The following is a 26,224-nucleotide window of genomic DNA, read 5'->3' as shown; positions in this document are numbered from 1 at the left end:
TTAAGAAGGTATATATTTTCCATATATATATCAAAACCTCGGGATGTCATGTTCCGATACAGATTAAAAGCATAAACAAGACATTATAAGCCTTTCAATAGTTATTTACAACTACTAGCCTATAATCCAAAAATCTCTCGTCATCCTCCGACTATGCTCGGGGTCCACTACCTGTAATCATAAAACTGAGTGGGTCAGGCTTGGGAGCCTGGTGAGCATATAGGGTTTTCAACCCACAATAATAATATACTTATTAAGTTCACCAATCAACAATAACCCTGATTACCCATTCCCGTTGTCCTCACTTTACGTCCCTAAACACCTATCACAAGGGACCTAGCCTAAGGATTATCATCGGGATGGACACTACTGCTAAGGAGTTTCCTCAGCCATACATGTCCTTAAGGCAACCATGAGGGGGATGAAGTACGCCAATGAACATTTAATTCATCAACACCTACAAGTTGCGAACCTGCTAGTGTTCCACTGGACTATCTAGAAAGTCCGTGGTCGTCATCTATACTTTGCTAGATGACTACAACAACAACACAACATCGACATCGAGGCCTCTCACCATTTTAACTCACATCAACTATTTCATCTACCCATGTTCTACCCAACATATTTTGTAGATAAAAAGCATATACAGTTTAAAACTTGTATAAAACATCAATTCAACAGTCACCTCGAATAAACAATTAGCATATTTACACATAACACGTATTTCAAGGTAAATACTTCATATCTATGTGTAAATTGAAAGTAACTACACACTCACTTATTTTGGTGAAAATCGGGCAGCAATTCGTTTCCTAAAACGATCGTTTCTAATAAAACCGGGAGTTTTATTGAGAAACCGGGCTCTGCAAAAGTCGGACTTCGAAACCGAAAAGATAAATTTTCCGGGCTTCTCGGGCACTTCGTGGGGTATTCCGGGCTTTACAATTGATACCGGGGCTTTGCGGGATGTTAAGATGAAGAAAATATGGAGAGAGGGGCTAAAAATGGCTAAATTCCAAAAGTAACCGGAAACCCTCGCAAGTACCCTTCTATTTATAGGGTCCGAAGTTTGATCCAACGGCTGAGAAGTCTCCTGATCCGACGGCTAAGAGGCTTCGCAGGGAGGTCTCGCACATGGCTCGCATGGCTCGCACCTGGCTCGCACATGCGAGGGCTCGCTGTCGGCTTCTAAGTGGACCGCGGCTTGCTGGAGCACCTGCGAGGCTCGGAGCTAGGCTATGCGAGGCTCGGACACACGCGGCAGCTGGGCGAAGCTTCGGCTGGGGAGCTGGCTGCTTCGGATTGGGCCTCCTCCTCGGTCGAATCAGAAGAGGGCACGTGGCTCGCATGACTCAGCAGCCTCGGTGACTCAGCAGCCTAATGACTCAGCAGTCAGGTGACTCAGCAGGACACGTGTCACTTTCTAAGCGAGGGTGACGTGGCAATTGTGACTATGCGAAATTTCTCGGTTTTCGTGCCAAAACTTCTAAAATCCATAACTTTCGCATACGAGCTCCGTTTTTGACGTTCTTTATATGCACGCGTAGCTAAAATTACGATCTACAACTTCCGTTTAGACTTCGTCGGCTAATTTTGACTTTAATTTTTATATTATTATTTTTAACAGACCGGGACAGGAAATCCGTTAAAAATTCATAACTTCTTCATCCGACGTCCGTTTTCGTCAGACTTTTTACCGTTGTGCTCCTAATGACGAGACCTTCAATTCTCGTTTAGGTTGTGTCGGCTAAAAATTGCTCGATCTAAAATTCGAGTTTTTAGCTGTCTACTGCTACGCTGAAACTTCGAAAAATCATAACTTCCTCATACGAAGTCAGATTTGGGCGTTCTTTTTATCGAACTTCTCGGTTTAACGAATACTACAACTTTCGTTTAGATTACTAAGGCTAAAAAGTAGTTTATCAAAAACTCACTTTTTACGACATTCAGCACTGTGCCGGTTTTGTCGCGAAACTTCGACAGGTCATAACTTCTTCGTTATAACTCGGATTTTGGTATTCTTTATATCCCCGAAATCCTTGTTTCGACCACTACAACTTTATGTAAAGATATCGGGCTTATCTCACACTTTAATTTTGATGCTTATTTTTATTCTTAATTAATTAAACCCTAATACTTAAGCATAAAACACATAATTCACATAATATTCACATAACTCCTTTTCATTTCTTCAAAATGAGTTACATCGGTTAACCTAGACTATCAACTCAATATAAATGCCTAGGCTAGAAACACGAGTGTTACAAAATCTCTATAGGTTCGTTTATAGATGGTACAACTCCAAGCTCTCCGACGAAGTTCTTCAGCCATATCGCCTCCTTCGACGCTTTACTTGCTGCTATGTACTCTGATTCGCATGTTGAATCAGCTACAGTCTCCTGTTTGGAACTTTATCAAGTTATTGCTCCTCCGTTTAGGGTAAAAACCCAGCCCGACTGAGAGCGGAAATTATCTCTATCGGTCTGAAAGTTGGCGTCACTATACCCTGTGACTCTTAAGTCATCACTCCCACCAAGAATAAGGACCTAGTCCTTAGTCCTGCGTAGGTACTTAAGAATGTTCTTTACCGCAGTCCAGTGAGCTTTACCAGGATTCCCTTGATATCTGATGACTATGCTCAAAGCAAAAGCCACATCAGGGAGAGTACAAGTCATAGCAGACATGATCGAGCCAACTGCGGAAGCATATGGTACTCGATTAATCTCAGCTATCTCAGTCTCTATACTCGGAATCTGAGTCTTACTCAGTTTGGTATTGCCTTGGATGGGTAAGTCACTTTTCTTAGAATTCTCCATGCTGAATCGTTTCAACACCTTATCCAAGTAGGTACTTTGACTAAGTCCAATTAGTCTTTTACTCCTATCTCTCGATATCATTATCCCTAGGATGTAAGCAGCTTGTCCAAGGTCCTTTATAGCGAAACACTTCCCAAGCCAGGACTTAACCTCCTGCAAGGTTGGAATGTTATTTCCTATGAGTAGTATGTCATCCACATACAACACCAGAAAGCTAACTATACTCCCAGTAGCCTTGACATACACAGGACTCATCCTCGCTTCTCGAAAATCCAAACTCTTTGACTTTCTCATCGAAACAAAGATTCCATCTGCGAGATGCTTATTTCAATCCATAAATGGATTTCTTAAGCTTACACACTCTATTACGGTACTTTGCATTGACAAAACCCTCCGGCTGACTCATGTAAACATCTTCAGCCAACTTCCCATTAAGGAAAGCGGTTTTGATATCCATTTTCCATATTTCATAGTCATGAAAAGCAGCTATGGCCAACATAACCCTTATATATTTAATCGTCTCTACTGGTGAGAAGGTCTCATCATAGTCAACTCCATGAATTTGAGTAAAGCCCTTCTGTAACAACGTAAATTTTCAAAATAATTTTACATTTTCAAAACATTCATTTACTCACAAAATAACATCAAACATATTGTATCGAATGTATTTATCACAAAAACATCTCCCCAGAATCCACAACATAAACTCCCCAAGTGTGTACGAATCATATCGGTGCCTTCCCGCGCTCATCGCTAGTACCTGAAACACATAACAGAACAACGGTAAGCATAAATGCTTAGTGAGTTCCCCAAAATACCACATACAGCACATACGCCACTCAAGGCTAATATACGACCTTCCAGTCGTTGTGTCTCAACGGGACCCTCCAGTCCCCTAGCTCGTTGGACCCTCTGGTCCGGTCATAGCTCGTTGGGCCCTCCGGCCCGGTCTGTATCGTTGGACCCTTCGGTCTGGTCTATAACATCAAGCAACATACAAAATATCACATAGCACATAATCTCATACATAACACATAAGACCCTCTGGTCAACGCATAGTACCACTCCAGGTAACGTATAGTGAGAAGACTCACCTCGATGTCTCGGTAACTCGCAAATCTTGGAAATCTCGGATTCTGTGGGATAAGACCTAGCCCCGCCTAATCATATGAAATAAGTACTCGATATCAACACATTTCCCAAGGCTAGACCAACCCTTCTCTTAATACTCTTATGAGGGTAAAAGACCATTTTACCCTTCACATGGCTCAAATATCCTAAAGTTGACCAAACCCTAAAAGTCAACAATAGTCAACCTCTCGGGTGACGCTGCGCGTACCAAACATGTACGCTGGGCGTAACCGATAACATCAGAGGATCGGGGTGCGCCACCCCTTACGCTGCGCGTACTGGAATTACGCCCGACGTAATACCCAGTTTCAGTCCTTCAGCTCTTGGGGTCTTAAACAGTTAAGACCCACGTCCAACTTTTAGATCTGACCATTTCTAACCCTCCAAAACCATAAAGTTGATGACTTTAAGCCCTTGCATGGCTGAATAAGTCACTAGCACCCAAAACAACTCATTCTCTAACCCTAGATGGCATAGAACTCAAACATGACCCCATATCAACGACCAAAACGGGGAGTTTATGGATCTAGACCACAAATACTTCTGAAAAGGGACAGATCTTGGACTATGGAGCACCTTATACTCATAAAGTCTCCACCTTTGGGGTTTTTAACCCTAGAAATGGCACATGCAACCACAACCAAAGATAAGAGGAAAGTTTTGAACTTTATACCTCTAAATGCAGCTTCTTTCTCTGCAGATCTCAGATCCAAGCTTACACTTCAAGCTTTTAGTCTCCACAAGCACCTTTCTTCCTTCTTCAATAACACACCAAGGCACTATTAGCTCCAAGAACACACACACTCACTAAGGACGATGGAAGGCTCTCTCTCTCTCTCTCTTAGGGTTTACTCACTGATATGAATGCTGAGAAATGAGCCTTAGCATCCTTTAAATAGTGCACAAGTCATATTAGGGTTTTACATCTGGGCCGAGTAAGTTTACTGATTAGAAATATGATTTACATTTTCTGTAATCATCATCTCCGGCGGCTAATTGATCGAAATCTTTGTTCATTATACATTTGTGCACTAACTTTGGCGATACAGGTTGTCACTCATCTAAAATTTATTTTTATTTAATTTACTGTTATTGTGATGATTGTTTATTGTTCTCTGATCATCTTCATGTATATTATCATCTTACATTACAAGTAAATTGGTTTTGATTGTATTCAATAGTTTGCATGCATAGTAATGCCTTCATATATAATTTGTTTTTATTGTTTTTTCTCTCTTCTCATTAGTAGTTTATCAACTTTAATACGTTGGTATTTGTAACAAACCGTTATTTCAAACCTATCAAATAGTGTAATTTGTAGTTCTTTTTGAAATAATAAAGAGAAATTTTATCATATTGTGTATATTTACATAATTGGCCCTCAAAATTTAAGTGTTAAATAATCTCAATTGGGATGAACCAAGTCATAGAGGTTTTAACAAGGATTCCAAAAATATAAAGAACCCCCAAAACCGAGTTATAACAAAGAAGTTATGACCAATCAAAAATCCGCAACAAATCTGGCAAACGCTATTTCGCGTAAAAAGTGAGTTTTTGATAAACTACTTTTTAGCCTTAGTGACCTTAATAAAAGTTGTAGAATTCGTAAAAATAATGAACTTTCATATATTGAACATTTGAATCTGACTTCGTACGAAGAAGTTATGATTTTTCCAAAGTTCGAATTAGCGGTAGACAACTAAAACTCGAAATAAAGATCGAGCGAGATTTAACCAAAACAACTTAAACGAGAATCAAAGGTCTCGTTAATACTAGTTCAACGGTAAAAAGTCTGACAAAAACGGACGTCGGATAAAGAAGTTATGAATTTTTAATGGATTTTTCTATCCCGGTCTGTTAAAAATAATAATATTAAAAATAAAGTCAACAGAAAATATACTACTTCTGAAAACAAATGTATATACAACAGAAAATACAGGATTTTCTGGAAGAACAAATACATATTTCATAGAACAAACAACAAGTTATTTATATAACATACTTATGAACTCATCAACTTAATTGTTGACACTCCTTTCAAAACTACTTGTATTTTCAAGAAAGCAGTAAACAAGTACCAACACGTTTAAAGGAGGACCAAGTTTCTTTATATTTATGTTTGTAAATTATACTTTTGAAACACAGTTGTAAACTTAAAATCTTATGTAATAAATGTTGTACTTTGGTTTCTATTATGCATTGTTGTGATACTACAAATGAAGTCCTCCGCCCCTGAATATTTTCGCCGTTCAGTTTTGGGGGTGTGACAAATTGGTATCAGAACATTGTTTATAGTGAACTAAGTATATCAACCCATAAAAGATATACAACTATAAATACATTAGGGGCTGAAAGCTCTGACTACAAGTATACTTTTCAAAAATTTGAATATTTTTATAAGAAGTATACTAATACTAATATCTATAAATATAGTATCACAGAACTTAAAAGTATTTGAATGTTAAATATTATAGTCAACCTAAGCAAATTATTTAATCATATCTAGGATTAATATAGCCTGATCAACTATATTAATTCAAGATATGACCAACATATGTTTGGGAGTGATTATAGTATTATGACATGTCTAAAACTTACCAACTATACATGTTCAGAAGATTTTAGATCTAAACATAAAGATTGAAATACTATAGGAGTATTTTTGGAATACTATAAAACAATACATCTAAATACATAATGTATTTTCTCACCTCTACATCTCGTTCAGGTAACATGGATGGAAACTACCCTGGGGACCCTTACATCCCTGATCACGGCAATGGAAGTGATTTAGAGGAGGAACCTATGGAAGCCACTGATAGTGAATCAAGTGGTACTGATACAAATCCCCAAGTTATCAATCCAGGACAACGCCATTTAAGAAAAAATAATGCTCTACCTATACCAGACTGGGGTCAGCATATAAACCATTGGTGTAGGCAGGAAGGTATACGCCCTCCTTATGGAATGGCTAGAGAATATTACAACCTCACTGATGGAGGCACAGCTCATAAAGCCCTTCCAATTATCATACGGCGAATAAATCGCCAAACTAATCAAGCTAGAATCTCAATAAATCGGATTCTTAAAGTAAATGCCACCGCACAAGTCAATACTACAGATATCTTACGACTTGATGAGATGCAAGAAGACACTGATCAACACACTATAGCCCTTCAAAGACAAGTTGATGTTGCTCAAGAAGAAATAAAGAACATTCCAGAAGTATGCGACTTTCCCGATATCTTTCCCGAAGATCTTCCAGGAGTTCCCCCAAAATGACAAGTCGAATTCAGAATCGACTTAGTACCTGGAGCTACCCCTGTAGCCAAATCCCCATACCGTCTTGCACCGTCAGAAATGCAGGAATTATCCAGTCAACTGAATGAACTTCTTAACAAAGGATTCATAAGACCAAGTTTCTCACCTTAGGGAGCACCAGTTTTGTTTGTCAAGAAGAAAGATGGATCTTTTCGCATGTGCATAGACTATCGAGAACTAAATAAACTTACCATCAAAAACTGATACCCTTTACCACGCATTGACGATTTATTCGACCAACTTCAAGGTGCAAACTTTTTCTCAAAGATTGACTTAAGATCTGGGTATCACCAATTACGAGTTCTAGAGGAAGATATTCCCAAAATAGCATTCCGAACTCGTTATGGTCATTACGAATTTGTAGTGATGCCTTTTGGATTAACGAATACACTTGTAGTGTTCTTGGACTTAATGAACAGAGCGTGTCGTCCTTATTTGGACAAATTCGTAATAGTCTTCATTGATGATATCCTTATTTATTCAAAAAGCAAAGAGGAGCATAGTCAACATCTCAGACAAATCTTACAAACGTTTAGAGCAGAGAAGTTATATGCGAAAATCTCAAAGTGCAAATTTTGGATCAGGAAGGTTGACTTCCTAGGTCACGTGGTCAGTTCAGAAGGAATAAACATTGATCCTTCCAAAATAAAGGCAATAGAAAACTGGTCAGCACCCAAAACGCCTATAGAAATTCGTCAATTCTTAGGTCTTGCTGGCTATTACCGCCGATTCATTCAAAACTTCTCTCGAATAGCAAAGCCTCTTACTACTCTAACCCAAAAAGGTGTAAACTTTAGTTGGGGAGAAAAACAAGAAACAACATTCCAAGTAATAAAGCCAGCCCTATACAGTGCACCTGTCTTCTCTCTACCCGAAGGAACGGAATATTTCATAGTCTACTGCTTCTAACCAAGGACTCGGTTCTGTTATTATGCAACGAGGAAAGGTAATATCCTATGCCTCGAGACAGCTTAAAACACACGAGGTTAACTATACAACACACGACCTTGAGTTGGGAGTAGTGATTTTTGCTCTGAAGATCTGGAGACATTATATGTATGGTACCAAGTGTACAATCTTTACAGACCACAAAAGCATTCAACATATTTTCAACCAGAAAGAACTAAACATGAGGCAACGACGATGGGTAGAACTACTCAACGATTACGAATGTGAGATTCGTTATCATCTAGGCAAAGCCAATGTGGTAGCAGATGCTCTCAGTAGAAAAGAATACTCAGGACGTCGAATAAAGTCGTTGACCATGACTATCCATTCACATCTCTCTACACAAATCAAAGAAGCCCAACTTGAAGCTTTAAAACCTAGGAATGTGACAGGTGAATTTTTAAGAGGAATGGATAAAAACTTAGAGGTCAAAAGTGATGGAGCTCGATATCTCGTGAACCGGATCTGGATACCAAAGTTCGGCGATTACAAAGAGGTTTTCATGAACGAAGCACACAAGACGCGATACTCCATTCACCCAGGTTCAGATAAGATGTATTTGGATCTAAAGAAACTTTATTGGTGGCCAAACAAGAAAGCTGAGATTGCTACTTTCGTGGGCAAGTGCCTGACTTGAGCCAAGGTGAAGGTCGAATATCAAAAGCCCTCAGGTCTACTTCAGCAGCCAGAAATACCTGAGTGGAACTGGGAAAGGATAACCATGGATTTTTTCACCAAGTTACCCAGATCTCCGAGTGGGCACGATGCCATATGGGTAATTGTCGATTGGTTGACTAAGTCCGCTAATTTTCTTCCAATTAAAGAGACAGAAAAAATGGAGAAGCTAACCAGAACCTACATCAGGGAGATAGTCAGACTACATGGTGTACCAGTATCTATTATCTCAGATCGAGATAGTAGATTTACATCAAGATTTTGGCAGTCACTTCAGAACACTATTGGAACTAAGCTGGATATGAGTACAGCTTATCATCCACAAACTGATGGGAAAAGTGAGAGAACCATTCAAACATTAGAAGACATGCTGAGAGCATGTGTTTAGATTTTGGTAAAGCTTGGGATACTCATTTACCTCTAGTTGAATTCTCATACAATAACAGTTACCATACCAGCATTAAAGTTGCTCCATTCGAAGCACTTTATGGTCGAAAGTGCAGATCACCGTTGTGTTGGGCTGAAGTTGGAGACACACAATTGGCTAGAGGTCAAATTCTAGAAAGCACTCCCACATGTCCATAAATCATTAGAGAGACTACCGAGATGATAGTACAAATCCGAGAAAGATTAAAAGCTTCCAGAGACAGACAGAAAAGCTACGCCGATAAACGAAGAAAACCCTTGGAGTTCCAGGTTGGTGATCGAATTATGTTGAAAGTTTCACCCTGGAAAGGCCACGATACGCTTTGGAAAGCATGGAAAATTAAACCCAAGATACATTGGACCATTTGAAATTCTTGCTAGAATCGGTCTAATAGCTTACAAACTTAATCTGTCGCAACAACTCAGTAACATACATCCTACACTCCATGTGTCTAACTTAAAGAAATACTTACCTGATGAGACTCTCGTAATCCCACTCGATGAAATCGAATTAAACGAGAATCTTAACTTTGTGGAAGAACCCGTAGAGATTTTAGATAGGGAAGTTAAGAAAACCAAACAAAGTCGTATCCCTATAGTGAAAATTCGTTGGAATGCAAAGCGAGGACCTGAATTCACTTGGGAACGGGAGAATCAAATACAACAGAAATACCCACATCTTTTTCCCTAGTCTATCTGTAATGTAAAAATTTCGGGACGAAATTCTCTCTAACGAGGGGATAATGTAACAAACCGTTATTTCAAACCTATGAAATAGTGTAATTTGTAGTTCTTTTTGAAATAATAAAGAGAAATTTTATCATATTGTGTATATTTACATAATTGACCCTCAAAATTTAAGTGTTAAATAATCTCAATTGGGATGAACCAAGTCATAGAGGTTTTAACAGAGATTCCAAAAATATAAAGAACTCCCAAAACTGAGTTATAACAAAGAAGTTATTACCAATCGAAAATCCGCAACAAATCCGGCAAACGCTATTTCGCGTAAAAAGTGAGTTTTTGATAAACTACTTTTTAGCCTTAGTGACCTTAATAAAAGTTGTAGAACTAGTAAAAATAATGAACTTTCATATATTGAACATTTGAATCTGACTTCGTACGAAGAAGTTATGATTTTTCCAAAGTTCGAATTAGCGGTAGACAACTAAAAACTCGAAATAAAGATCGAGCGAGATTTAACCGAAACAACTTAAACGAGAATCGAAGGTCTCGTTAATACTACTTCAAGGGTAAAAAGTCTGACGAAAACGGACATCGGATAAAGAAGTTATGAATTTTTAACGGATTTTCCTGTCCCGATCTGTTAAAAATAATAATATTAAAAATAAATTCAAAATTAGCCGAAGAAGTTTAAACGAAAGTCGTAGAGTATAATTTTACCTACACGTGCATATAAAGAACGTCACAAACGGAGTTAGTATGCAAAAGTTATGTATTTTACAAATTTTTGGCTCAAAAATAAAGAAAAATGGTAAAAATCCGGATAATTTCGCATGAACAGTACCCGGGCCACGTCATCTCGCATCAGCAGCGTCCCTGTGTCCGCCCCATGTCGCATGCTGATTCGTCTGAAACCGAGGCCCAATCGGAAGCCGACACGCCTCGCACATTGGCATCCTGCGAGCCGAGCCACGCGGCTTTCCCTCCTTCACTCCGCTTCGCGCGTGCCTTCTTCCCAATGGATCGAACTCTGGTCGAATCCGAGCCAGCCAGCAGCAAGCGTCCGGTCCGAAGCCGCCTCCTTCCCTTCGCCACCTGTCCGACACACGGCAGCCTCGCATAGCCTCGGATCCGAGGCTCCAGTCTATATAAGGCATGCAAGGGTTCCGACTTATTTTACACATTTTCACCCAAAATTTCACCCTCTTTCATATTTTCCACTTTCCTAAGCTCATATACAACCCCTAAAGCCCCTGTATCAAGTCTCAAACCCTAATCAAGCCCTGAAGCCCTGAGATTCCCGAGAAGTAACCTCTCTCCTGTCAAAACTCTGTCCAATTCACCATCTATCAAGTGAGTTTATACGCCCATGTTTTCACTATTTTTATAATGTTTTAAGGGGAAAATACAAGTAAAATACAAGAAATTTTTGTATAAATGATAAAACTCATTCTTTTGTTTTATTATTATTGTAAATAAACTATTACACTCATTTGGAACTATTTTCTAGAATAAACATATAAATTATAATAGGTATAATTTATGATTCATACAAACTTGTTAATATACTTTATGGAACTACATATGTTTACTACATAATCAGAGTTTTCTGATGAAATCAGATATATAAATTATATTAAATATAATTTATAATATAGTTATGATATGACTATTTCAAGGATACTTTTCAATATTTTACACTTAATTATCAATAAGGTATTTGTGAGACACACTTCAAGTACTTATTCAAGTATAAAACAAAAGTTTGAAATTGTGTTTCATGCGAGGCTTAGGTCATCAAGTATGGTTATGACAACTCACAAGTTTGAAATTGATAAATAAGTTTGGTGTAAGAATAAGTAACAACTTCATATAGTTTTAATATATTAAAACTATAATACTATTTCACAAGTTTTATTACAAGTATAGGTATAGAATACAATACAATTTCTGAACTAACTTATTTTTCAAAGTCTTATGGGAGGTTAAGACTATACTACTTCTGAAAACAAATGTATATACAACAGAAAATATAGGATTTTCTGGAAGAACAAATACATATTTCATAGAACAAACAACAAGTTATTTATATAACATACTTATGAACTCACCAACTTAATTATTGACACTCCTTTCAAAACTACTTGTATTTTTAGGAAAGTAGTAAACAGGTACCAACACGTTTAAAGGAGGACCAAGTTTCTTTAAATTTATGTTTGTAAATTATACTTTTGAAACACAGTTGTAAACTTAAAATCTTATGTAATAAATGTTGTACTTTGGTTTCTATTATGCATTGTTATGATACTACAAATGAAGTCCTCCGCCCCTGAATATTTTCGCCGTTCAGTTTTGGGGGTGTGACAGTATTAACTACGGTTTTTTTAATTTTTAAGCAAGAAAGATGTCGAACTCGAAAGCTAAAGGAGCATCCGGTGTGAGGCCAACTAAATTCATTACACACCAGGTTATGAAACGCAATAGGATTTCAGCTGCAAAATTCATAAACAGACAATTACAAGATGAAGAAATCGACTTCACAATACCAACAACCACATCTAAAGCACCTATAACATCTACCAACAAAACCCCAGTACCTAATCATTAACATCAACCATGACTACCACTTCCTCGGCATCACTTACAACGTCCACACCGTCCTTAGAAAGTACATCTAAAACTTCAGAAACTGGAACAATCCAATCCTCAACACTTACATCAATAACCAAAATTTCAGCACCTACATCATCTAAACCATCCTCAACACCGACACCCACTACCACATCATCAACACCTACATCTACTACCACAACCTCAAAACCTGCATCTACACTACCATCCTCCACAACTAAAGTAACTACCACACCCTCCTTAAGTAAAGGAACTACCACATCCTTAACATATACATCTATCCCAACATCTACCCCAGAATATACCCCATTAACAACACCTATCCCAGAATCTACCCCATCACCAACACAACCAACCATGAATGGATCTGTAGTGGAAAGTCTAGAAGGTGAAAACAATTCCTCTAAAGATTGTGGACCAGATGGACGTTTAACTGTTCATGTTTAGAAAAAAACTTGAGTTACCAATCAAATCTTAGTTACAACTTTTTCTATATATAAACTTTTGGTTTACACGTACATATCAATTCATAACTTAACACATCAAATGATTACTTGCAGGATAATGACACCAGGCCCTTGTGCACACTTTATTAGTCAATCCTTTAAACAAATAGTAGATCCAGAAGGGTAGGCTTGGAGAAAAGTAAGCAAAGAAATGCATGAATTATATTGGGAGGAGTTTCAGGTAATTAACTATATGTGATAAATTGTTGTTTGGTAAACATTTACACTTAAACTTATGTTTATATTGTAAATGTATAGAAAAAATGTTGTTGGGATGAAACAATAGACTCGCTGGTGAGGCAAGCTTGGGCAAGGAAAGCGGTAGAAAGTTAAGGCCAATATCTCTTCAACATGCGGAAAACGGGAAGAATTGGAAGTTGAAGGGGTTGAACTTGAGGAATTGGAAGTTGAAGGGGTTGAACTTGAGGAGGACAAGCTATTTTATGTTGTTGTTGATGGTCATGATAAAAAAAGACTTTATTGATTAGGCTCTTTTGCAAAGGCGGATCCCAATGGGAACGGTAAAACGGATGTATTTTACATTCCGGAAAAAAAAAACGATGAAATAGAAGAATTGAGGGAGCTTGTTGCTAAACAAAAACAGAAAAATGAAGAGCTTAAAGAAATGATGAACGCCTAACAAGAAGAAAAAAACGCAAGGGTTGGGCATCTTGAAAAACAACTTCAAACGACATTGGATCTTATTAATGTCTTTACAAAACAACAATAGTAGTAGCTTGATATATGTTTATTGTAGAGTATTTATTTTAGATTAGCAACTTTCCTTTTTCCATGTAATAAATAATTATTGTATTATTTTATGATATAATGGTTTTGGTTTTTTTGTTATTTTTGTTTTTCATATATTACTACAAAATAATTTGGATATTATTTATAAATCAATTATCCATCGGTCCATATAGAATCTGGCATATAATATACACTACGAAAATTGCTAGGGGTTCATGACCACAAAATTTGCTAGTAAGTTATCAAACGGAATTTGCTAGGGATTCAACACGACAAAATTTGCTACGGAATCACCACCACGGAATTTGCTACGGAATGACCACCATGGAATTTACTAGGGAATGACGACCACAGAATTTATTGGGGATTCACCACCACGGAATTTGCTAGGGAATGACCACCACGGAATTTGCTGGGGAATCACCTCCACGGAATTTACTAGGGAATGACCACCACGGAGTTTACTAGGGATTCACCACCACGGAAGTTGCTAGGGAATCACCACCATGGAATTTGTGATGGAATAACTACCACGGATTGTGTGACGGAATCTTACTACGAAATACACGACGGAATACCATCTACCACGGATTTCATTCAGTTGTCACATTTGTGACGGAAGTATCGTTTCCGTTGCAAACCCTCGCTACGGCGTTTTTAGGGATGAAAATGCACCATTGCAAATTCCATTGCAAATCATCTTTTGCAACGGAATTCCAGCTTTTCGCAACGGATTCCTTCCGTAGCAAAATCGCATTTTTCTTGTAGTGTCAAGTGTGATTTTTCTTGTAGTGTCATGTGTGATGCCTCTAATGTGTCAAAAACACCAAGTGCAAAAGGAGGCTTGAGAGAATAAGTTGATTAGCTCAAAATCAATATCAAAATCTAAGAATGATAGGTGTAGCTGATTTTGGCTCTAGGGGTGTCTATTTATAATGTGGTAAGTGCTAGGGTTACATCCATGCAAACCCTAATGCACCATGACTCTTTATCTTACTTAGGCTCCATGATTTAACCTCCATGGACTATCCATGTTGGTTTAGCCCATCCAAATAACCATGGATCATTGACCCACACTATAAGAATCATTGATTTACCAAATCAGTCCTCGTATATTTAATTAGTCTCTTTTTGATCACTAAATGAATTCTTGATCAATACTAATTAAATAATATGATTTCATATTAATATATTATACGTGTAATATATTAACAAATCACAAATAATCTTATTCTCAAAAGTCCATCCTATCAATTTGCATTAATGAAGACAACCCAAAAGGGTCATGCTACTCTCGGGTCAAGCACATACCAATTATAGTTATGGGCTTAGACACCTAATCCAACAGTCTCCCACTTGGATAGGTCTAATAACTATAATTGCAAGTACAACTTAAAACCCGCCTAGCAATCGTAGCTCTTAAAAGCCGTTGTGGAACTCTGACCCAGTCAGTGACGCGTCCTTTAGATAAGGGATCATATAATCCTCTGTTCTTCAAGATATCATTCGGGAAAATACATGGAACAATGACATACTTATTGTCCAGCAGTTTGTTTCTCGATCTCCGATTTGTTTGACAGAGAACTTAATTGAACACATCAATTTAGTCACAACCGGGCCCGACACATAAGTCAAAACAAAATTATTGAGGGGCCCAAGATATTGCTTTTAATCCTCCAAGAATAAAAAGGAATAGATCAAATTTTACATTATATGCTTGTACTAGTTATTCATCAAATCATACACAACAGTGTGTTTTATAACATCAAGTTACTAATGCATTTTCACACTATCAATGCACAACCAACACATAGTCAACAACTCATATATCTCGGTTTGAAGACTTATATGATATTATCGTCTCACGATCACTCATCATAAATTCCATGACGTGATTCAAGTGAGCGTGAGTTTAATCCAGTACTCAGACCATATGAGCACTCATGAATGTTGTATCAAACTTTGCTATGTCTAATACACTTCAGACAATCTACAAGCCAAATTCATGATAGTCTTGCCTCAATACCTACTTCCAAAGTATGATCGACTGTGTATAGTTTGAATAACATAATTATTCTGGAAGTCAAAACATGGAAATGAAACAATAGTAAACAATTGACATAAGACAGTAACCTTACTTTTAAATAAAACACACCTTTTATTTAATCATCAACTGTCAATTACATTTTATCTATTACAAGTTTCAAAATAGCTATCTAATCATTAAAACTAATATCATCCTTCAGCCCAATGCGCCTCGCATGCTGCAAATGCTTAACCCTAATCAGTCCCTTCGTGAGGGGATTTGTTGGGTTCTCATCTGATGATACCCTCTTTACCAAGAGGAGTCATTCTTCCATCTGATGTCTTATGAAGTGATATTTCCTGTCGATGTGTCAGCATCTGCCATGATCCTTTGCTTCCTTGGTTAAGGGAACCGCACTCTCATTGTCACAGAAAATCTCTATAGGTTCGTTTATAGATGGTACAACTCCAAGCTCTCCGACGAAGTTCTTCAGCCATATCGCCTCCTTCGACGCTTTACTTGCTGCTATGTACTCTGATTCGCATGTTGAATCAGCTACAGTCTCCTGTTTGGAACTTTATCAAGTTATTGCTCCTCCATTTAGGGTAAAAACCCAGCCCGACTGACAGCAGAAATTATCTCTATCGGTCTAAAAGTTGGCGTCACTATACCCTGTGACTCTTAAGTCATCACTCCCACCAAGAGTAAGGACCCAGTCCTTAGTCCTGCATAGGTACTTAAGAATGTTCTTTACCGCAGTCCAGTGAGCTTTACCAGGATTCCCTTGATATCTGATGACCATGCTCAAAGCAAAAGCCACATCAGGGAGAGTACAAGTCATAGCAGACATGATCGAGCCAACTGCGAAAGCATATGGTACTCGATTAATCTCAGCTATCTCAGTCTCTGTACTCAGAATCTGAGTCTTACTCAGTTTGGTATTGCCTTGGATGGGTAAGTCACCTTTCTTAGAATTCTCCATGCTGAATCGTTTCAACACCTTATCCAAGTAGGTACTTTGACTAAGTCCAATTAGTCTTTTACTCCTATCTCTCGATATCATTATCCCTAGGATGTAAGCAGCTTGTCCAAGGTCCTTTATAGCGAAACACATCCCAATCCAGGACTTAACCTCCTGCAAGGTTGGAATGTTATTTCCTATGAGTAGTATGTCATCCACATACAACACCAGAAAGCTAACTATACTCCCAGTAGCCTTGACATACACACAGGACTCATACTCGCTTCTCGAAAATCCAAACTCTTTGACTTTCTCATTGAAACAAAAGATTCCATCTGCGAGATGCTTATTTCAATCCATAAATGGATTTATTAAACTTACACACTCTATTAGGGTACTTTGCATTGACAAAACCCTCCGGCTGACTCATGTAAACATCTTCAGCCAACTTCCCATCAAGGAAAGTGGTTTTGATATCCATTTTCCATATTTAATAGTCATGAAATGCAGCTATGGCCAACATAACCCTTATATATGTAATCATCGCTACTGGTGAGAAGGTCTCATCATAGTCAACTCCATGAGTTTGAGTAAAGCCCTTCTATAACAACGTAAATTTTCAAAATAATTTTTCATTTTCAAAACATTCATTAACTCACAAAATAACATCAAACATATTGTATCGAATGTATTTATCACAAAAACATCTCCCCTAGAATCCATAACATAAACTCCCCAAGTGTGTACGAATCATGTCGGCGCCTTCCCGTGCTCATCGCTAGTACCTAAAACACATAACACAACAACGGTAAGCATAAATACTTAGTGAGTTCCCCAAAATACCACATACAGCACATACGCCACTCGAGGCTAATATACGACCTTCCGGTCATTGTGTCTCAGCGGGACCCTCCAGTCCCGTAGCTCGTTGGACCCTCTGGTCCGATCATAGCTTGTTAGACCCTCCGGCCCGGTCTGTATCGTTGGACCCTTCAGTCCGGTCTATAACATCATGCAACATACAAATATCACATAACACATAATCTCATACATAACACATAAGACCCTCTGGTCAACGCATAGTACTACTCCATGTAAAGTATAGTGAGAAGACTCACCTCGATGTCTCGGTAACTCGCAAATCTCGGATTCTGTGGGATAAGACCTAGCCCCGCCTAATCATATGAAATAAGTACTCGATATCAACACATTTCCCAAGGCTAGACCAACCCTTCTCTTAATACTCTTATGAGGGTAAAAGACCATTTTACCCTTCACATGGCTCAAATATCCTAAAGTTGACCAAACCCTAAAAGTCAACAATAGTCAACCTCTCGGGTGACGCTGCGCGTACCAAACATGTACGCTGGGCGTAACCGATAACATCAGAGGATCGGGGTGCGCCACCCCTTACGCTGCGCGTACTGGAATTACGCCCGACGTAATACCCAGTTTCAGTCCTTCAGCTCTTGGGGTCTTAAATAGTTAAGACCCACGTCCAACTTTTAGATCTGACCATTTCTAACCCTCCAAAACCATAAAGTCGATGACTTTAAGCCCTTGCATGGCTGAATAAGTCACTAGCACCCAAAACAACTCATTCTCTAACCCTAGATGGCATAGAACTCAAACATGACCCCATATCAACGACCAAAACGGGGACTTTATGGATCTAGACCACAAATACTACTGAAAAGGGACAGATCTTGGACTATGGAGCACCTTATACTCATAAAGTCTCCACCTTTGGGGTTTTTAACCCTAGAAATGGCACATGCAACCACAACCAAAGATAAGAGGAAAGTTTTGAACTTTATACCTCTAAATGCAGCTTCTTTCTCTGCAGATCTCAGATCCAAGCTTACACTTCAAGCTTTTAGTCTTCACAAGCTCCTTTCTTCCTTCTTCAATAACACACCAAGGCACTATTAGCTCCAAGAACACACATACTCACTAAGGACGATGGAAGGCTCTCTCTCTTAGGGTTTACTCACTGATCTGGAGGCTGAGAAATGAGCCTTAGCATCCTTTAAATAGTGCACAAGTCTTATTATGGTTTTGCATCTAGGTCGGGTACGCCCAGCGTACCTAGCGACTCCGCGTCCAAAATAAGCGCATGAGTACGCGCAACGTACTCCTATGGTACGCCCAGCGTACTCACTTGCAATGTTTCCTCTACTCAAGGACCAATCATTCCCAATTGACAAAGAATAAGGGTGAAATAAATGTACCTGTTTCTCGGGGTGTTACACCTTCGCAACCTGTCACGCATTATATGTGTGTACTTTCCCATCCATGTCGGTCTTTTTCTTGAAGATCCATTTGCACTCGACTGTCTTACGACCCGGTACATTTTCAACCAAGTTCCAAACTTGATTGTCATTTAATGACTGAATCACGTTGTCCATAGCCTCTTTCCACTTTGAAGACTCGGGGCCTGCCATGGCTTCCTTGTAGTTGTTAGGTTCATCCAAATTTACCAGTGTGTTATCACTGATAAGTGTATCACCCTCAGATGTTATATGGAAACCATATAACACATGTGGAACACTAACTCTACTGGAGCACCTCAGAGGTATGGACTCGTCAACTGGATCACTAGGAGTTTCCTCCTCAAGTTGATTGCTAGTGTTTGAGGTTCCTTCACCGCTTGACTCTTGAAGCTCTTCAAGGTCAATTTGCCTCCCGCAGTTTCCTTGGCTTATGAGTTCTCTCTCTCGAAAAACTCCTCTCCTCTCAACAAAGACAACGTTGTCACTCGGTCTATAAAAGAGATATCCAAAGGATTTATGTGGGTAGTTGATGAAAATTACACCGCTCAGTACCAGGTTCGAGCTTGTCGTGAGTCTCGCGTCTCGCGAAAGCCTTGCAACCCTAAACCTTGATGTGTGCTAACGAGGGAACTTTCCCTGTCCACATCTCGTGAGGTGTTTTGGCAACCTTCTTAGCTGGGACTAGATTAAGGATATGGGCGGCAGTCTCTAAGGCATACCCCCAAAATGAGATAGGTAACGAAGCTTGACTCATCATGGAATAAACCATGTCTAAAAAGGTTCGATTATGCCTCTCAGCCACACCATTAAGCAGTGGTGTCCTAGGTGGCGTCAATTGTGAAACAATCTCACATTCCTTAAGATAGTCTAGGAACTCGATACTAAGATACTCACCACCCCAATCAGATCGGAGCATCTTTATCTTCCTGTCCAACTGATTCTCCACTTCTTGTTTAAACTCTTTGAATCTTTCAAAGGTTTCTGACTTATATTTGATTAAGTAGATATAGCCATATCAGTTGTAACCATTAGTAAAAGTCACATAGCAGCGATTAGCATCCCTTGTGGCAGTTTTGAAAGGTCCACACACATCGGTGTGTATGAGATCCAACAAACCTTCACCCCTTTCACAAGTACCAGTAAAGGGTGATTTGGTCATCTTTCCAAGCAAAAAAGATTCACAAGTGTCATCCGACCTTAAGTCGAATGACTCCAAGACTCCAGCCTTTTGGAGTTGGCATATGCGCTTCTTGTTGACATGTGCAAGCCGACAATGCCACAAGCATGCCTTATCCAGATCATTGGAAGAATCAATGTGCAACACATTATTTCCTAAGTTGTCTACAACCATCACAGTTTCATATACACCATTACAAGGCAATGCTTTAAAATTAAAAACACCATTATAAAAATCATTAATAGCACCAATTTCATTCTCAAATGAAAAACTAAAACCTTGATTGTACAAACCAAGAAAGGAAATAACATTTCTTGCCATTTCAGACGAGTAGCAACAATTATTCAAATATAACTCTAACCCACTACTAATCAATAAAGAATAAACTCCAATCTTGGTGATAGGTGAAACCTTCCTATTCCCCATGATCAAGTTCATCTCCACGTGCTCCACATCCTTACTTCTTTTTAGTCCCTACAAATTTGAACAAATGTGAATTCCACAACCTGTATCAAGGACCCAAGAACAAGAATGTGATGAGTTATTAGATAGAATAGTATAAGTAGTTGCATGGGTGGGCTTAACCTTCACATCCTTTACATCCTGCAAGTATTTGGGGCAGCTTCGCTTCCAGTGCCCCTTTTCATGACAATAGAAACACTCTGCTTCCTTAGGAATGGTAGAGGGAGTAGCAGAACCAGCTTTGGTCCCGCTGGAAGAGGATCCATCAAGAGACTTCCCCTTGCGGCTCTTAGAGAGAGTCTTCCTCTTCTTCCCTTTCCCATGTCCAATTTCCAAGACAGACGTAGTAGCAGTAAGAGTAGAAACTACAGATTTACCTGTGAGACTACTTTCAGCAGTCCTCAAAAGGCCTTGAAGCTTGCTAAGAGTGACCTCCTCCTTGTTCATATGATATGTCATACGGAAATAAACATAACATGGAGGTAAAGAGTGTAGAATGATATCTATGGCCAACTCTTCATCGAAGTTCACATTCAACTTCTTCAAGCGGTCCATAAACCTTTGCATTTTCTGCAAGTGGGCCGTGATGGGTTCTCCATCCTTCATCTTAGTTGTTATCATGGTGACAATGATTTCATACCTCTATTAACGAGCACTCTGATGGTATCTTTCCATCAGGTCTTGGTGCATCTCAAAAGGGTAGAAGTCCTCATAGGACATTAGGAGGCTAACTTTGGATAAGATTTGAAGATATTTAGGATTGTTTTCAGATGAGATGTTGAGAAACGAATTGGTTTACAGATAAATATATATTAAAGGGGGTTATCGGATCTAATATCTTCTAGGGATGAGTTTTCGGAATTGGGTCTTCTAGAAGGGGTGTTTACGGATCTTCTTCACTTTATGGAGGGGTTTTCGACCAAAGCAAAATGAAAAAACAATTTAGAATAAATCACAAAGCGTAAACCCCTTTATTGCATTGATTTCAAATTATAAACTCTTTACTCCCTTAATTAATTTGGGTGAAAACTCATTTAATGACTATATTTATGATTTAAACCCTTAATATTTTATCTTATGTTCATTTATAATCCCCTAATTTAGCTTAGGTTTCAATCCCTACTCCTTTGTTAACTCTTTAAACAAGCCCTAAGACTATAGATAATACAATGCAACAAGGATTGTAATATAGATTCACTTGTACTAGGTTGGGGTTTAGACCTTGCTGGCTCTAAAATTTTCGGATTGTGACATTATCCCCCCGTTAGAGGGAATTTCTTCCTGAAATTGTTTTTAAAGTGGTATTCATGAGCTAGGGAAAAGATGTGGATACGTTTGTTTCATTTGATCTTCCCATTCCCAAGTGAATTCAGGTCCTCGCTTGACATTCCAGCGAACCTTAACTATTAGTATGCGACCTTGTTTTGTTTAATCTGACTGTCTGTGTTGGGATGGTAAGTTGTACTTAAGATGAGAGAAAGTGTGGGTTTGGTTTACTTGTCTACGTTTTCTTGAATAATAGTATGCCCACTCGTTGTCTTGGGTAATTTTTCCCTGAAGTTCATGGTAAGACTCATACCTGATCCATCTATCATCATCCCGTGCATACAAGTCGTATATAATTAAGATTGATAAGATGTTCAGATGGGTGGCTCTGCCCCAAGTCCACAACCAGAGGTGGAATCACACATCCTAAGTCTGTAGAATCTTAATTATATACTACCCTCGCATATATACTTAGCAGTGATAAGTTAACCACATGGGTCCTTAGTCTCTATTCTTGAACTTGACTTGTTGTATGAGTCGTATTCTTAGGTAGTCTGCACAGGATACTTCGGGAAGATTACGGACTTCTGGAACATCCTCAGTATGTTTCACTTTAAGTTTCTTGTCTGCGGAGTAAGACAGGAAGGCGTGATACCCCTCGCATGGGTACTTCTAAGTTTTGAAGCGAGAGACGATACAGAACCTTGTTTCGGGTTTGTCGTTATAGGTTGAAAAGATTTCATTTAAACGGTTTGTTAAGGAGAAGGGTCTTTTCGTATCACATGGAATTGATATGGTGAGGACCAAGTCAATCCATTTCTAAGGACGATATCGGAACTTCTTATCGTAATGGTTGTTAATTCGTTTAGGAAGAAGTGTTTGTTAGAGTGGTAGAACATTCTATATCTATGTATTTAGTGTTCTTTGTTTTATCATTGTTATTACTACTACGAATATTTGTACCACATTTAGTGAATATAGACAGTAAGAGTACTTCGATAATTACTGATGAAATCTCATAATTTAATTCCTTACAAAGTCCCTCTATAATCGCTTAGTGTATACACATCATATATAGTTAAGATTGAGAAGACAGTCGACTGAGTAACTTTGCCCTAAATCCACACTCAAACAAGAAATAGGAAATAAAGCGGAATCACTCACTCTAAGCCTGTAAAAATCTTAACTATGTATGACTCTAATGTTACACTAAGCCATCATAGCTCACCTGTAAGGATCCTTAGTTTTTATATGAATGAGAAGGCAGTTTATGATTTTAAATTTTTAATTGTCAAAAACTTTTAAGAAAATCCAATGCTTAATTATTGTTATTTGGAAAATGTACCCAGATTCCCAGTAAGTTCCTCATTGCTCCTTTATGTCTTGTCGTTACATTCCTCCCTCTCCTATGTCATTCCTCTATGTTGGACAATCTCTCTTGAAATGTCCTATTTCACCACATGCATGGTATACTTGACTTGTACTAGCATCAGTGGTTGAGATGATGTGTTGGACTGAAGTCCTACAAAAATGAGTAGAGTGCCCATTTCTGTTGCAGTTTTTGAAATGAAATTCCCGACAGACTCCCTTGTGATGGTAGTCACACTTCAGTAGTGTTCCAGCATACCGAGTGGCTGGTATCGGAGCGACAGATGTTGTGGTTGTAGGGGCTGCCACAGGTTATTGTTTCTTGGCAAGTCTTTGAGATAATTTGTGCTCCTTTTTGTTCCAGAACTTTTGTTTCTTGCTCTTAGTTTTATGGTTTGAGGTATCTTTGATGACCGACAATCGTTGGTTTCCTTGGTTGTTACTACGGTTAGAATTGTCGATACTATTTCTATTTTTGTTTGTGTTGTTAGCGTTGAATTGCGCCATGAAAGCTGTCACGACAGCTGTTACGGTGGCTTGGAATGTAGCGGAATCTGTATGTAAAATAGGGGTTTCATCGGTTGACCGGTTATTTCCATTTGAAGACATGATTCTGTTGTAGGATATGAAACGAGTTCGTCAATAATTATGGTCATTGCTAGTTGTTACCTATTTATATATACATATAAATTTTCTCGTTTTGTTGTGCGATTCTCAATGTTTTGACCTACATACCTATGATGTATTCATGGTAGTGAGTAAAAATAGATATTGTACAAAGGTTAAGTTCATTCATCCTAATACCACTCTCGTCCAAGCATGCTTAACTTGTGGAATTCTGATGTGCTTTAGTGCATTAGTGTTGGTATAATCGCACCCTATAAGTCTAAGGGAATGCATCTTTCTATCATAAGGTTTAAAACATGGAAAGGTGATAAGTTTTTAGTAGTGGTTATAAGTCGTGTTTTGATTGAATTATGTTATCTCGGTTCTATGTCTATCATGTTCTGACTTTTATAGGGTCTTGTAATCACTTCATAATAGAGGTCTATATAAAACAGACTTATGAATTTTACTAGTTATCACCCTTATACGAAATTATGTGACTCATTGTACTAGTATTTGTTGCTACGAAAGAAGTGATAAGCCTAACACATAGTGTGAGTAGTATAATTACTAACTCACTAGTTATATTTGTTTTTTAATTATTAGTATGACACATAATGTGACCTCTAGTTTGTTCATGACAGGGTAAGGTTTATTAACTATCTTTCTAGTTCCTTTCTCTTCGTTTGGTCCTTTCTCAGAATTCTCCTCATGAACCCTCTTTTGGTTCTTCCTCAACTCCTCTGTTGGCTGTTGTAGATGAATGGGTACATCAAGCTATGTTGTTTGTGCGAGAATGGGAGTGTCTAAAGGATCTACGAGATTAATAAAAAAATTTATTAGAAATAAAATTTTACGAGAATGATCCTCATCGGGTCTTTCTATAATCATGTAGTGTATACAGATTTTATATAACCAAGATCAAATAGACCTCTAAATAAGTGACCCTACTCTAAGACCACAACCAAACAAGGAACAAGAAGTAGAGAGAAAATCACAAATTCTAAGCCTATAAAATCACAATTATATATAACTTTAACGTATACACTTAGTAATTATAGACCTACCAGTAAAGGTGTTTTAGTTTTCACATAAGTTAGTTATAGTACTTAAAATACTCCTGTAGTATCTTAATTGTATGTTTGATTCTAGAGCTTCTTGGTATACGAAGTTGATAAGTTTTTAGACTTCTTGTTATTGTATAGTATCATAAAACGCTCCTATAGTATTTTAAACTTTATGTTTGGTTCTACTATTTCTTTATATGTAGAGTTGGTAAGTTTTAGACTTGTCGCAACACCACTATCACTCTCAAACATATGTTGGTCGTATCTCATATAAATATAGTTGATCAGACTATATTTATCCCAAATATGATTACATAACTGTCTAGGTTTGACTGTAGTGTTCAACATCTAAATACTTTTGTTTTGTTCTTCTTGTGATACTTGTTCTAGTATATATATATATATATATATATATATATATATATATATATATATATATATATATATATGCATGTATGTATACTTTCATAAAAATATTGTTATATTTTAAAAGTATAATTTTAGTCAGAGCACTTCGGCCCCATTGTATTTATAGCTGTATATCTTTTATGGGTTGACATACTTAGTTCAATATAAACAATGCTCTAATACCAATCTGTCACACCCCCAAACCGGAACGACGGAAACGTTTGGGGGCGAATGATGTCATGTATAGTATCACAACAATTGAATAATAGTAATCAAAGCAACAACAACCATCACTACAAGAAAAAAGGCCTTTTACGACGCGCGAACCATGACACGCAGTGATTTATGATACGCAAAGGTGAGTGTCTAAAAAATAATGTCATCTCTTCCAAAATTTAAAGGATTTCAGACGCGCATTTTTGCGTGCCCTAAAATTAGTGTCTAAACAAAAAAAAATAAAAACACGGAGGGAACCTGCGTGTCGTCTACGACCGTCGCTTTATAAATTTTAATAGAACGCGCGCGTTCCATCCGGGGAAAATGAAATCCCAAAAACTTAAAATCCCCGCCTTCCTTTTTTTTTTCTCCCTCCACTTTAATTTCCCTAGTAGCTAGGGCTTTTTTTCAAGAACTTGCCCCGATTATGCCCTCCTGTACTGCTCATTCTCTCTTCAACTTCCCTTTCTCTCCTTCTCACTTCGACAAACCCTTTCTCTTCTTCT

This window comes from Lactuca sativa, chromosome 1 (genome assembly GCF_002870075.4).
Source record: "Lactuca sativa cultivar Salinas chromosome 1, Lsat_Salinas_v11, whole genome shotgun sequence".
NCBI lineage: Eukaryota > Viridiplantae > Streptophyta > Magnoliopsida > Asterales > Asteraceae > Lactuca > Lactuca sativa.
The sequence above is the reverse complement of the archived record's forward strand: the minus strand, read 5'-3'. Positions refer to the sequence as shown.